This window comes from Amaranthus tricolor, chromosome 14 (assembly GCF_026212465.1).
Source record: "Amaranthus tricolor cultivar Red isolate AtriRed21 chromosome 14, ASM2621246v1, whole genome shotgun sequence".
Taxonomy (NCBI): domain Eukaryota; kingdom Viridiplantae; phylum Streptophyta; class Magnoliopsida; order Caryophyllales; family Amaranthaceae; genus Amaranthus; species Amaranthus tricolor.
Window position 1 is genome coordinate 375,194 of NC_080060.1, and position 11,707 is coordinate 386,900.

Genomic DNA, 11,707 nt, shown 5'->3' on the forward strand with positions numbered 1-11,707 from the left:
TTTGGTCATGAACATTATAATTGCTTTGCCATTATTTATGGGTCATGTTTCAAAAAAGTACCTTGAAACCAAGGAGCAATATGTTTAGCTTAGATTGACAAATTTAAACAATAAATGTCTCTTCAACTGTATAATCAAAAATTGAGTTATAAGACTAATGGTATTGTAGTAATGATTTCGTTCATAATCTTTACAATGTTGAATTTATATATTTTTGGTATAAATTCAGAATTATGTTTCCTCCTTTTCTGGTTGAGACTCTTTTGTGAGTAGAGCTTTATTATTTCATGACAATAATGGATGTTTTATAGGGTAACTTATTTATGATCATGGATGATTTTGAGTATCTAATTGGCCATTGTAAAGGGCCTTTTAACTTAATGAGTTTCAAATACTCCGTTAATAGTAGTTTTGCTTTAATTTTAATTATTTATATTTAGACTTGCTGGTTTATTTTCACTTCGACCTTGCTTATGACCTGAATATAATACATCAAATGACATACAACTTCAAATGAACTAAATATGACATAATGATTAGGTTTACATTGTATTTGACTAAAGTTTGTTGAGTGGATTGAATTCAAAAGTATTGAAAATGTATAGTGATAAATATTTTATAAGAATGAAGCTTAGTTTTTGATGTTTAATTAAATATATTATACCATGAATTAAGTACATATATATATCTCAAATATTTTGTTTGATTCAAAACCCATATTAAATTAGATAAAAAAATAGTGAGTTATAGCTTGAAAATATTAATTAGTGTTTCAAAAAGAACTTAAATAAAAAAACATCTAAATTGCTTGACCATCTCTAACTATAATCTAACCTCACCTAATCCATTTTGATATTTTATAGATTTTGGTTAATTTTTTTGAGTTTTAATTCATCAATTTTGAGTTAGGAATTAGTATCTATTATATTTCAGCCAATGTTTCAAGTTGAAACCTTAGCAATTGTATATTAGTCTACTATTATTTAAAACTAATTTAATACTTTTATATATATATATATATATATATATATATATATATATATATATATATATATATATATATATATATATATATATATATATATATATATATATATATATATATATATATATATATATATACATATATATATATATATATACACATATATATATATATATATACATATATATATATATATACATATATATATATATATACATATATATATATATATATATATATATATATATATATATATATATATATATATATATATATAATTGATCCAAACTTCTTCATCATCGTATTCGGTGTATTCAGTTAAAGAAGCTATGAGCTATTGGTTTGACAGTATTAATTGTTTTTATTGGCTTTTAAGCTAGTTGGATAAGTCAATTATTTAGAAATCAAATATTTAATAAAATTAGGTATTAATTATTGACTATTTGATAAGACACTTTATTTTTTTGACTTTTTAAACAATCAACAAATTAAGAGTCAACCCAAACCATCTACCAAACCCCTTATATAGTTGCAATTTGGAAATACGAATTATTTTTACAATTCATTATGTATAGAATATATAAAGTTGTTTGATGAAGAGCAACAGTTAAGCGCTCGTGGCCTAATGGATAAGGCATTTGACTTCTAATCAAAGGATTGTGGGTTCGAGTCCCACCGAGCGTGATTTCAATTTTCTTTTGAAAAGCTTGTTTTTCCTATTTTTTTTTATTATTTAATGTTAAAATTCTTTGTATTTCATACTCCACATTTTAGATTTCTATAATACACTTCATATTGTTTATAATTTAAAATGTTTCTCGGTTATACATTGAGTGGTATAATTCTATGAGCAAATCTTGTATAATGTCATCTTATGTTCGTACAAGTTCATAGTCCAAATTCAAAAATAAGTATTTTATTTTAAAAGTGAATATTGAAATTGATTTAGAAGTATATATATATCTTACAGTAAAACCGTCTCTAAAAAAAATTAAAATCCTATAAACTTAAACATTTCATGTAAAATGTGTTTCTAATTTATAATTAAATGCCAAATACTCAAAAACATTTAAGGTAATAAAAATTAAAATGCTTACAGAATTAAGATCCAAATTGCCCCAAACTGTTCAATGTTTGTAAGAGTTGAGACATTATCACAAAGGACTGGTAATTTTTAAGTGGTTGTTGGTTTGGTATTAAGAAGAATAATTTGCATAGTAACTTGCCACTTAATGATATAATCATCACCTTTAGAATTTCAAACACTCATGTAAATCTTGACTTATTTGAATAAAACAAATTATCTAAAACATATCAAATCATTTTCTTTGAAAATTTTAATTTTAAAGGAAGTAACCATCTAATCAATAATGATTAGTCGTTTTTTATTCAATAGAAATACAAGGTTGGTACGATTAAATTTTAGTAGAATTTCAACCACAAATAACTGATAGCCACTAGCTATAAACTTCATTGTAAGCTTTATCAAGAACTAGATTATAGAATGAATATAATAATATACACTGAATTTAATGATAACAAATTTAACATAATACATATATGTGCAAGAAAACATAAATCTTCAAATAAATATCTAAATTACATTCTCAATTTTTCTTACTAGCTACATTAAATCGTTGTTTCCTTATGTGAGGTTGAAATGATGGTTGACATCAATTATTAACGGAAACAACCTCTTTGTAATTACTAACAAGGGTAAGACTGCATACATATTCGACTCATCAATCTCGCCTAGATGGGAGCCACTTAATGACATTGGAATAATGGAACGGTGTATCAAATTTATGTTTCTATGAAGTGCTTCCTATAATCAGATATTATATAAAGCTGATCAGCACTTGTCATAAAACTATGTATTTAGAGGTCTAAATACAAACTAATTCTAGGATGAAGGCCAGCATCTTCTAAAGTCATTACCATTTGATCAACACCAAGAAGTTTTCTTGAGAAGCTTGATATTAATCTGTAATTCTAAATTCCAAATCTATGTAGTAGAATTAGCATATTGCCTGCACCTTGTCTGTTGCTGAGAAACTGTGCTTCTTTCGCTCAGCCATTCGAAAACCTTATAAGTATCGTCGAGAAATTTCGAAAAAGTTAGATTACAAACATTTAACAACTGCGAGGAAGAGTAATTATCGTTATATCAGATGATTAATGTGCACTCGAATGCAAAATACTCATCCTCGCAAATCAGAACCTATTGGGTTTCAATAGTTACAATTTAAAAGACTGACTATATACTTTTTGTTGCTATTAAATAGTTTGGTTGATTCTTATGACTAATGGTATTAAGTGAATAGTTTGGTCTTTGGCCAGTGATGGAAGGAGGCCATGAAGATTCAATGGTTGCAGCAATGTCAATGGATTCACATTCCTTTTGAATTATATAAAAATTCTACTTGCTAATTGATAATATATTATTACTAAATCAGTTGCTCTTTCCACATCAATAAAAATGTCGGTTCATTCCTCACTATAGATTAGTAAGCACAAAGGTAAACAAGAGCACAAATCGTCTTTGTTAAGTGAGTGTTTGGGAAGGGTTCCACCACAGGGGTGTAATAGAGGCAAACTTTACCCCGTATTTATGAAAGAGACTGCTTATAGAACTTAAGCCTAAGACTTTTCAGTCACACAATGACACCTGAATCGGTTACACGAAGGTTCCCTTTCAGCTAGCACAAAGTTGGGAACCATGTAAATTTGTGTTTCAATTTTGATTGCTACCAAGAGTATAGAGTTTTTTTCTAATGTTCATTTTGGGAAAGCTAAAAGGTTTTGACTCATGTTTGGAAACTGGTTAAATTCAGTTCAAATTGCATTGTGGTATTGATAGGAGGGCTTTAATATAGTATCAACATAAACATATACTCCCTCGTTTCCTCTGATTTTGCCCCACCTACTATTTTAGTTCATCTAACTGAAATTCCTCATTTCGGACATGACCCCACTCATAATATCCCACTAAAAACCTACAATTTATTTCTCTTTCCTACATTAAAACCTATAATTACCCTACTAAAGTACATGGTCCCACTTACGATACTCCATTAATTTACCCACCCACCTAATTTTCTTAATGCTTGTGTCATCTCCCAAGGAGTAATATCAGGGGGACATAGGAGTAATATTAACAATAGAGAATCATGAGTTGGCATAGTGTTAAACTATTCCTTCAGCCTTTGTAATAGAGGTTTGATTTTCACAATATCAATTCCCCCTCGCTCTCTTGCTTATAAGGATTGTCCTTATTCCAAAATCAGCAAAATGTAGTACTAATATTGTAAACCAGACCAATTGGATCAAGTAAATCAACTTATATAATTAGGTTAGTCAGGACTAGGGAGTAGAGATCTAAATCCCCAACCAAGGTACCACAACAGGTCCAAGAACATGCATATTCTCTTGAACTGTAAAGGCATATAGCAGAATACATCACCTAATTAGCATGGTACTAACTACAATTCAAAACATCTTAATAATCAATTTAACCAGATCAAATATGTTAAGGCCTATGTATAGTCAGTTTTACTGATAAAATTCGAGAAATAAAATTACCTGAGTGACTGCATTAATATTGGCCTTATTGACCCTATCTTTGTGCATGTTTTCTCTATTTGTTACAGCTGATTTCTTGACTAGCTTTGTTCAGTGTAGGATTTTGCCTTGGCCACTGAATAAATCTTCTATTTGTTGCTTGTTTCAGTGCTTCTGATTTCTCATCTATTTGTTGTGAAGGCATTTTCCCTAGTCTTTTCCTTTCCTAAAGAATGGTAAAGGTAAACAGAATAATAAAGGAGTTATTAAAAGATTATAACTTGGTGGGTTATAAATTGTAATGAATTTGATCATCAAGGAATTCTACTCTTGAAAATGTGAAAAAAAAACCTGGTCTAATTTGAGGGCTGCAAGATATGCAGCATTTTGCTCTTCTCTCAAGCGATGATCCGCCTTTCATCTTCCTCTTTAGCTCTTGAACTACAAAAGGCAACCCCTTGTTCTTCTAATGTCCTCTCTAATATTTCTAGTAACTATGTAAATACAAAACAATTTTTTCTCATCTTGGGCAATCTTTAAGGCCTGCTCTAGTTCTTGAGTTTTCCCCCCACATTTGAGGATGACATTCTCCTTTCTGTTGGTCGCGAAGGAGGAAAAGATCTTAGTCCTGATATTGTGGGGAAGTAAGTTTTGTTCATCAGGACTAAAATTATGTATGTCGAAGTCAAAAGGAGATAATTAAAAAGGATAAATAAAACAGAAGAGACGAACAGTTTGTTCTTTCAACGTTTTAAGTCAAAATAACTTTAGATTCCTTCTCAAGATTGCTTCCAGCTGATAGAAACTTATTGCAAAATTAAGATAACAAATTTTACCCTCCAAGCAAGAACTTTTTCATTAGAAGATTTTACATTCACAATAAGACTTGTTGTCAACTTTCAGAAAGAGTTCATTGGACAAGATTGAAGACAATATTGCACAAAGTTCACTGTATTTTTTGCCTTTGTCAGTCCTTTTCTTTGTCATTCCCAAGTATGATTTAGAAGTACTTCAATTAGATAGTCCCAAAACATAACTTCCTAATTAAAATGAGAATAAGATTTTCTAGCAAAAGAAAGAAACCCAAGATTAGCATATACTTCTACTTTCTAGTCTCTTGTTTAGAACAGCAGTCATAAATAAAATAAAGAACCAAATTAACTAAAGCATAAGTATACAATTTCTTGAGGCTAAACCAGCTTACTTGGGTGTAAAAACTTTCTCATCATAAAATTTCTTAGGTTTACTTTGAAATTCAGTCCCTTATTTTGTCCGGGAAAAATATTTATAGTTCTTTAGTTTCGGATTATAATGGATTACATTAAATCACTATCAAATCAAGTGCATGCCTTATTATGTGAAGTTAAAGATGACGTTTGCTACCACGGGTCTTGGAAACAGCCTTTTTGTAAGCTCTAACAAGAGAAAGGTTGCGCACATCTAACCTTCAGACACCGTCCGGTGGGAGGCACTTAATGTTGTAGAATAATTACTTTGAAATAAAAAATACACCTAACATATAGGATGGATGATTTGAAACAAACTATAATCTAAAAGAAGTGCTACTTTGCAAAAACTTTTGACCTTCACAACCAAGAGAATCTTCTCTAATTACCAGCAAAAAAGAAAGGGGAAAAGGTTTTAGTATGTTAAGATAAAAATTATCAATTGTCTAGTTTTGTCCTCTTTAGTAGCATTCCCGAGCTGAGCAGCTAGTTCATACTTAGTTGAAGGCTTGCTTTTCTTCAAGTGGAACTTTTTGTAAAGTTATGGCAGCTAACATCAGCTTTTCTTTTAAAAGAAGGTACAAAATTAAAAAAAATGTAAAAAACCCATTATTGATAATATCACATGGCTTCACATCCAAAATCCAATGAGCTATCTCAATCTTTATCAGAATAGGACAATATAAATAAAGTAATCACACAATTATTATACTAAGTAAACAGTAATCTTATCTTTCGACGTACTTAGCAAGTATTCATATCATATCAATATAAATAAACGAGACCATATATCAAAAAAACAAATATAAAAATTGACAGTGCTATTTATCATTTAATACTATATTTTAACTTTTGAATGATCTATACTTTAGCAATAATATGAATTAATACTTTATGTTACAGAAATAAGCTCTTATATAATTCAATTATTGGCATAGATTAAATGCTTTGATGAACTGTACAGTTACAAAATCCATAGTGGAATACAATGCAACTGTGATGCATCCATGATTTGGAGGTGTTAAGTTCATAGTGCAAAAATATGATTTCGGTGATAATCGCTGTAACAGTTTGTGAAAAAGGTTTTAAGTCGTGAATGATTCGGCAGTTGTCTCTGCCTATATTTTGATGGCCTTGTTTTTGCATTATCGCTTCGGTCTTAAATTAATCTAAAGCAAGAAAAAGAGGACATTTTTATCGTATGCTGTGCATTAAGCCACATAGAAAAGGAGATGATTTTAAAAGCTTTGGCGCTTGATTCTTGATTCTATACCTAGCCAAGTAATATATAGGATGGTGGCTCCTTCACCCTCATGGCCTCATGGCCTCATCTTATCCATCAGAGAATGTGGGTTTAGGAAGAAAGATAATACTTCTACATAGAGATATAGACTCTCCAGCAATTCACGTTTATATAATTGATCAAGTGCATGATGCGCAAAAAAGGTAACCCTAATATGTGAACTTAACTTTTGTATTGTGCAAAACTGCGTTTCAATTGTTAATGTGGCAAGTCATATCACCAATTATCGGCTGAACCCATGAAATATCTCTTAAATAGGCCTAAAATGATGCTTTTTACGGCTTATGGTGCAATTATTATCAGTATTGTACTATGGACCTATCACTATTTACTGCGCAACAAAATGTCGAAGCCTTAATTCCAAAAATAAAAAGGCTACAAGAACAAAAGCTAATTGTTTCGAATAATTAACCTTTTCTATTTTTTGCTGTCAATATTTACCCTCACAATCACTATGAATATGAACATCCTTATTTCTGTTACTACAACGATTTGGTTGAACAGAGGCATGAAAGCTACTTACCGAGTCTTGGTCAAAAAATAAGTCCACTAAAAGGTAAACTGTATTGACAAATTCTCCAGTGTACTATACATAATTCTGTGCAGTTTTGGATGTACGCAAACTTCACTCATTTTCATATCATCAACAGTTATCCACATTCCACCAAATTAGAGGGAAGGGAAGCTACAGGTTTTTTAGATAACAAATGGAAACATCAACAATCATTCACCAAAAACTAAGATGCCAAAACTAAATTGTGCACAATAGGCAGTGATCCAGACACAAGTAAACACAAGCAATTTCGACAATTAAACATTCGGGTCATTAACATGTCGAGTATACTTACATGTTGAGCTATGTTATGGTTCATATTTTTTAACACTTAAATCCTCTGTCCTAAAGATATGTTTAGATTTGATTAAAATAACAGACTAATATGAATAAAAGGTAGGGCATATAATTGGGATGAATGGAGTATTATGAATTCTAACAATATTTCTAACAAGATTCACTAGCTAATTCGCCTTTTGAATTCGTGATTTGCTCAAGTTTGCCCAAGAATAGTCCAAAACCGACCATAATTTGCTTTTTTTGATTCACAATTCGCGTGTAGATTAACGAATCATGTAACAATGAGACTCTCATACTTTGTTATGAGTGTCATCATTCTTTCAGAGAGCATATACATAGCTTCATATTGACGTCACTTTAAATTAAGATTAGAATTGGCACAGTGCATATTCCAAGTGGAAAAAGAAAAAAGGGAAAAAGCCATATTCAAAGCTTTACTTTCCTCAAGACATTGACTTCTATGAAAAGCAATCATGTATGGATTAGAATTGACACCAATGTACTCATATCATTTCTGTCACTCTTTTCTTCCTCTTCTAAAGCAGCTTGATTCAATTAGTAAACTCATCACTATCTTACCTCCCTTAAACACAGTAACACATTTAATGCGAAAATTGACATCTAGCAACCCTCACATCCACCGTCACATTAAAAGAAAAAACTATAATTTTCTTATTTAAACTAGACTAAGGGTTGATAGCTTATGTTACATTACATAGACAAAGTGTCCAATGAATTCCCTAAATTGAATACGACCGAACTAAAATGAACTCAAAACAAGTTGAAGATATCAAAACCCAAATATCCACACTCCTTAGAATGTTAAAAATCCGACATATATATTCACGATAAAAAGTTCAACTAACACAGTTTATACTCTAAATGAACCAAACATTTTTCCAGTTAATGTCAATCTAATCCTATCCAAGTATTATACTTATGTAACTGATATACACAGACTTTAAGAACACAGTCAGCATTTGAATTTTCAATTCTAATACGTCAGATATAATTATAAAATTAGGTTCAATTCCATGGAGAATCTAAAACTCCTTTAATTATAAGCCCAGCTTTATTATAAGGGGGGTAGGCAGCCAGGCATGCTTTTATAACTGTATCAAACTTTTACTCTGAGGTGGGCCAATATTCTTTATTTATTATTTTATTTTATTTTTCCTTCATTTTATATTTTCTTTGCAAGGTAGTGGGGAATGTGAGGTGGGTCTTCCTTTGTGTGAAAAGAAGTGTCCTGAATGATAAACAAATAGCTAAGAAAAGAAAAGGTTTTTTTAATGGCAAGCAAACCCTGCCCAAAACCCTAAAAAGGTTAACCCAGAAGCCAAAGAATTTAAGTCCATAACTTACTGCCCCCCAAAAAAACCATGTTCGCGCATGTAATAATAGGCATCAAAGGGAATGAATGAATTGTACAGTACATGATCATTCAAAATTTCAAATCTATCACATATTCAAATGGGAAACTCATTTACATCTCTCCGGAGATGCATATTCTATGCATGTAGGGCAACCATTATACATTAGTATGTTAGTATTGTGCGCCCTAGCATCATAGCATCATACGGGCGTGCATGTAGAGGTGCATGTGTACTTTTGCTAGGATTATCAATTTCTTTGTGCACAACAGATCACTACTTCACAAAGGCAAAAAAAATTGTCTTCAAAACATTTTAACTATTTTTGAAAGAGCTTGGAAAATAATTGAGAAACATACTTTTGAAATTAACTGTTGTACCTAGACAGCTAGTAGTAAAGATAACACCAAAAAGTTATTTCCTCCGCTCCTTTGAGATTGCTTCATTAGCTAAAATAATGTCAAAAGCTTAAACTTTTTTTGATTAAAAAGAAATATTAAAAATAAACAAATGATATATTAAGAGATAGTTAAATTTTAAAGGTATCTAAACAAAAGTGCCAAAACAGTTGACAGAAATTAAAACAAATGGCAAAAGAATGTATGTATGGAAGTCATAGAACCTAACACAAATGGTGAAAAAATACTTATATATAATAAAGGAAACCAATAGGAAAATTTAGGGGATATTTTTGAATAAATATAATGGCCAATAAGTAGATGCAGATTGTACAAAGGGTGCAGCCATGCAGGACAGCATTAAATGACTAAAAATGTAAACCATTCATGTATTTTTCTAACAGAAGCATAAGCCATAATCTGTTGTGGCAATGGTTGTGGGCCTAATATCTTATAGCACGGACAAAATTTGGGAAATGAGCATGTACGTACAGCGGGTTGATGTTTACAACAACTGATGAAATTCATTAGTATTTAGTACTCAATTATAGACCACAGTTCTGTTTTTCTTTTTTTTTTTTTACCAAAGGGAGGTGATATCTGCCGACCTTAAGCTTTAAAAAAATTTAAAGGAGTATATATTTGCACATAATTCACATAACTCATGGTTGGTTTTTCGTCATTTAATATTTTCATTATTTATTAAAAAAAACGCTTACACGCTTTTAATACTTTATTATTCGTAAAAAAAATAACCACCAAAAATATGATGTAAAATTAAACGGTTTTTTTTTACACAGTCGCACTCACTTCTCAATTTAATTGAATGGCCAATAGACATCGCTACTATAAGGATTATAATATTGGATTTTTATAAAGGATGATAGTAGAAATAGAATAAGGGAGCAGTATAAACGCGAATGTTTTGATGGATGAATAGGCATACCTTAAAGGATAAAATTGGATTTAGGAGTTGTAAATATCGAGAAAAAGATGAAAGACCGGTGTTTAAGATGGTTTGAGCATGTGCAAAAATGAGGTATTAACAAATCAGTAAGAAAGATAAAAAGTTTGAGCTCAGGAGTTTTAAAAAGAGGGCGAGTAAGACCGAAAATGACTTGGAAGATAGGAGTGGAAAATAATATGACGAATCTAGACTACAAAATTGAGATGGTAGAAAATCAAAATGAATAGAAAAAAATCAAGTGGACAACCATGTAAATTGATATATGGGTACATGCAATTGTTGCTCAACTTCTTACATGACATCTACAAAATTTTCTCCAGCAAAATCAACACCATTAGTTGCCCTTTTGCTAACATATTCCTATTCAATAAAATTTTTTGTTGGGATCAATTTGCTAAAAATATGCAAAAAGTAATACAACAAATATTTTTGGGGGATAATAATGCTCTCTAATTGTTTCTGATTTAGTTAACTGTTAAGTTTAGTACAGAGATTATTTGATGGTGACAACAGGCACCTTTTAAACAGCACATGCTCGACTTTCCGAAAGAAACAAAAGCATCTGATACTTCACTAGTGCTAAATTTTATGTGACAATTACTATTTCATTCCTTTCCTGTCAAGATAACTTCAGTGGACTTAAAATCCGTTTTCCCCAACTTATTTTTAGTCAGTTCAATTTATCTAATCCCTTTCATACTAATATTTTCACTAGTTTTTCAATTTACCCTATATTAAATCATAACAGAAATAAGCATGCATATCTTGGAAAACAAACAGGAGCCTTTGCTGCTGTGCACATAATTCTATAGGTAAAAGCACTCTGCACATGGTGCACATTTAAGTTTGAAATTAAATTAATCATAACACATTATTCCTATCCTAATTATGGGTATCTACTGAGTAGACCGCCCTTTACTCACTCTAATCTTTTGAATGTGATAAAACTACATTCTAAAAGCTCTCACTTCGAGCAAATTCATAGACATATGACTATATGAGTATGAATAATTGAGAGCTATGTAATTAGTCATTAGATGA

At 30.6% G+C, this 11,707-nt stretch overlaps 1 long non-coding RNA gene and 1 other non-coding gene across 2 annotated transcripts; one reads left to right on the top strand and one right to left on the bottom strand.

Moving 5' to 3' along the window:
- The first annotated feature begins 1,596 nt into the window (after positions 1-1,596).
- On the top strand, positions 1,597-1,669 carry TRNAR-UCU (transfer RNA arginine (anticodon UCU)). Its single transcript has one exon. It is a non-coding gene; the product is annotated as a tRNA-Arg (tRNA).
- A 307-nt stretch (positions 1,670-1,976) lies between these two features.
- LOC130800162 (uncharacterized) lies at positions 1,977-11,663 on the bottom strand. The gene is made up of 3 exons (XR_009039369.1): positions 4,898-11,663; positions 4,568-4,772; positions 1,977-3,071 (listed from the first exon to the last, which is right to left on the bottom strand). It is a non-coding gene; the product is annotated as an uncharacterized LOC130800162 (long non-coding RNA).
- Positions 11,664-11,707: the final 44 nt, after the last annotated feature.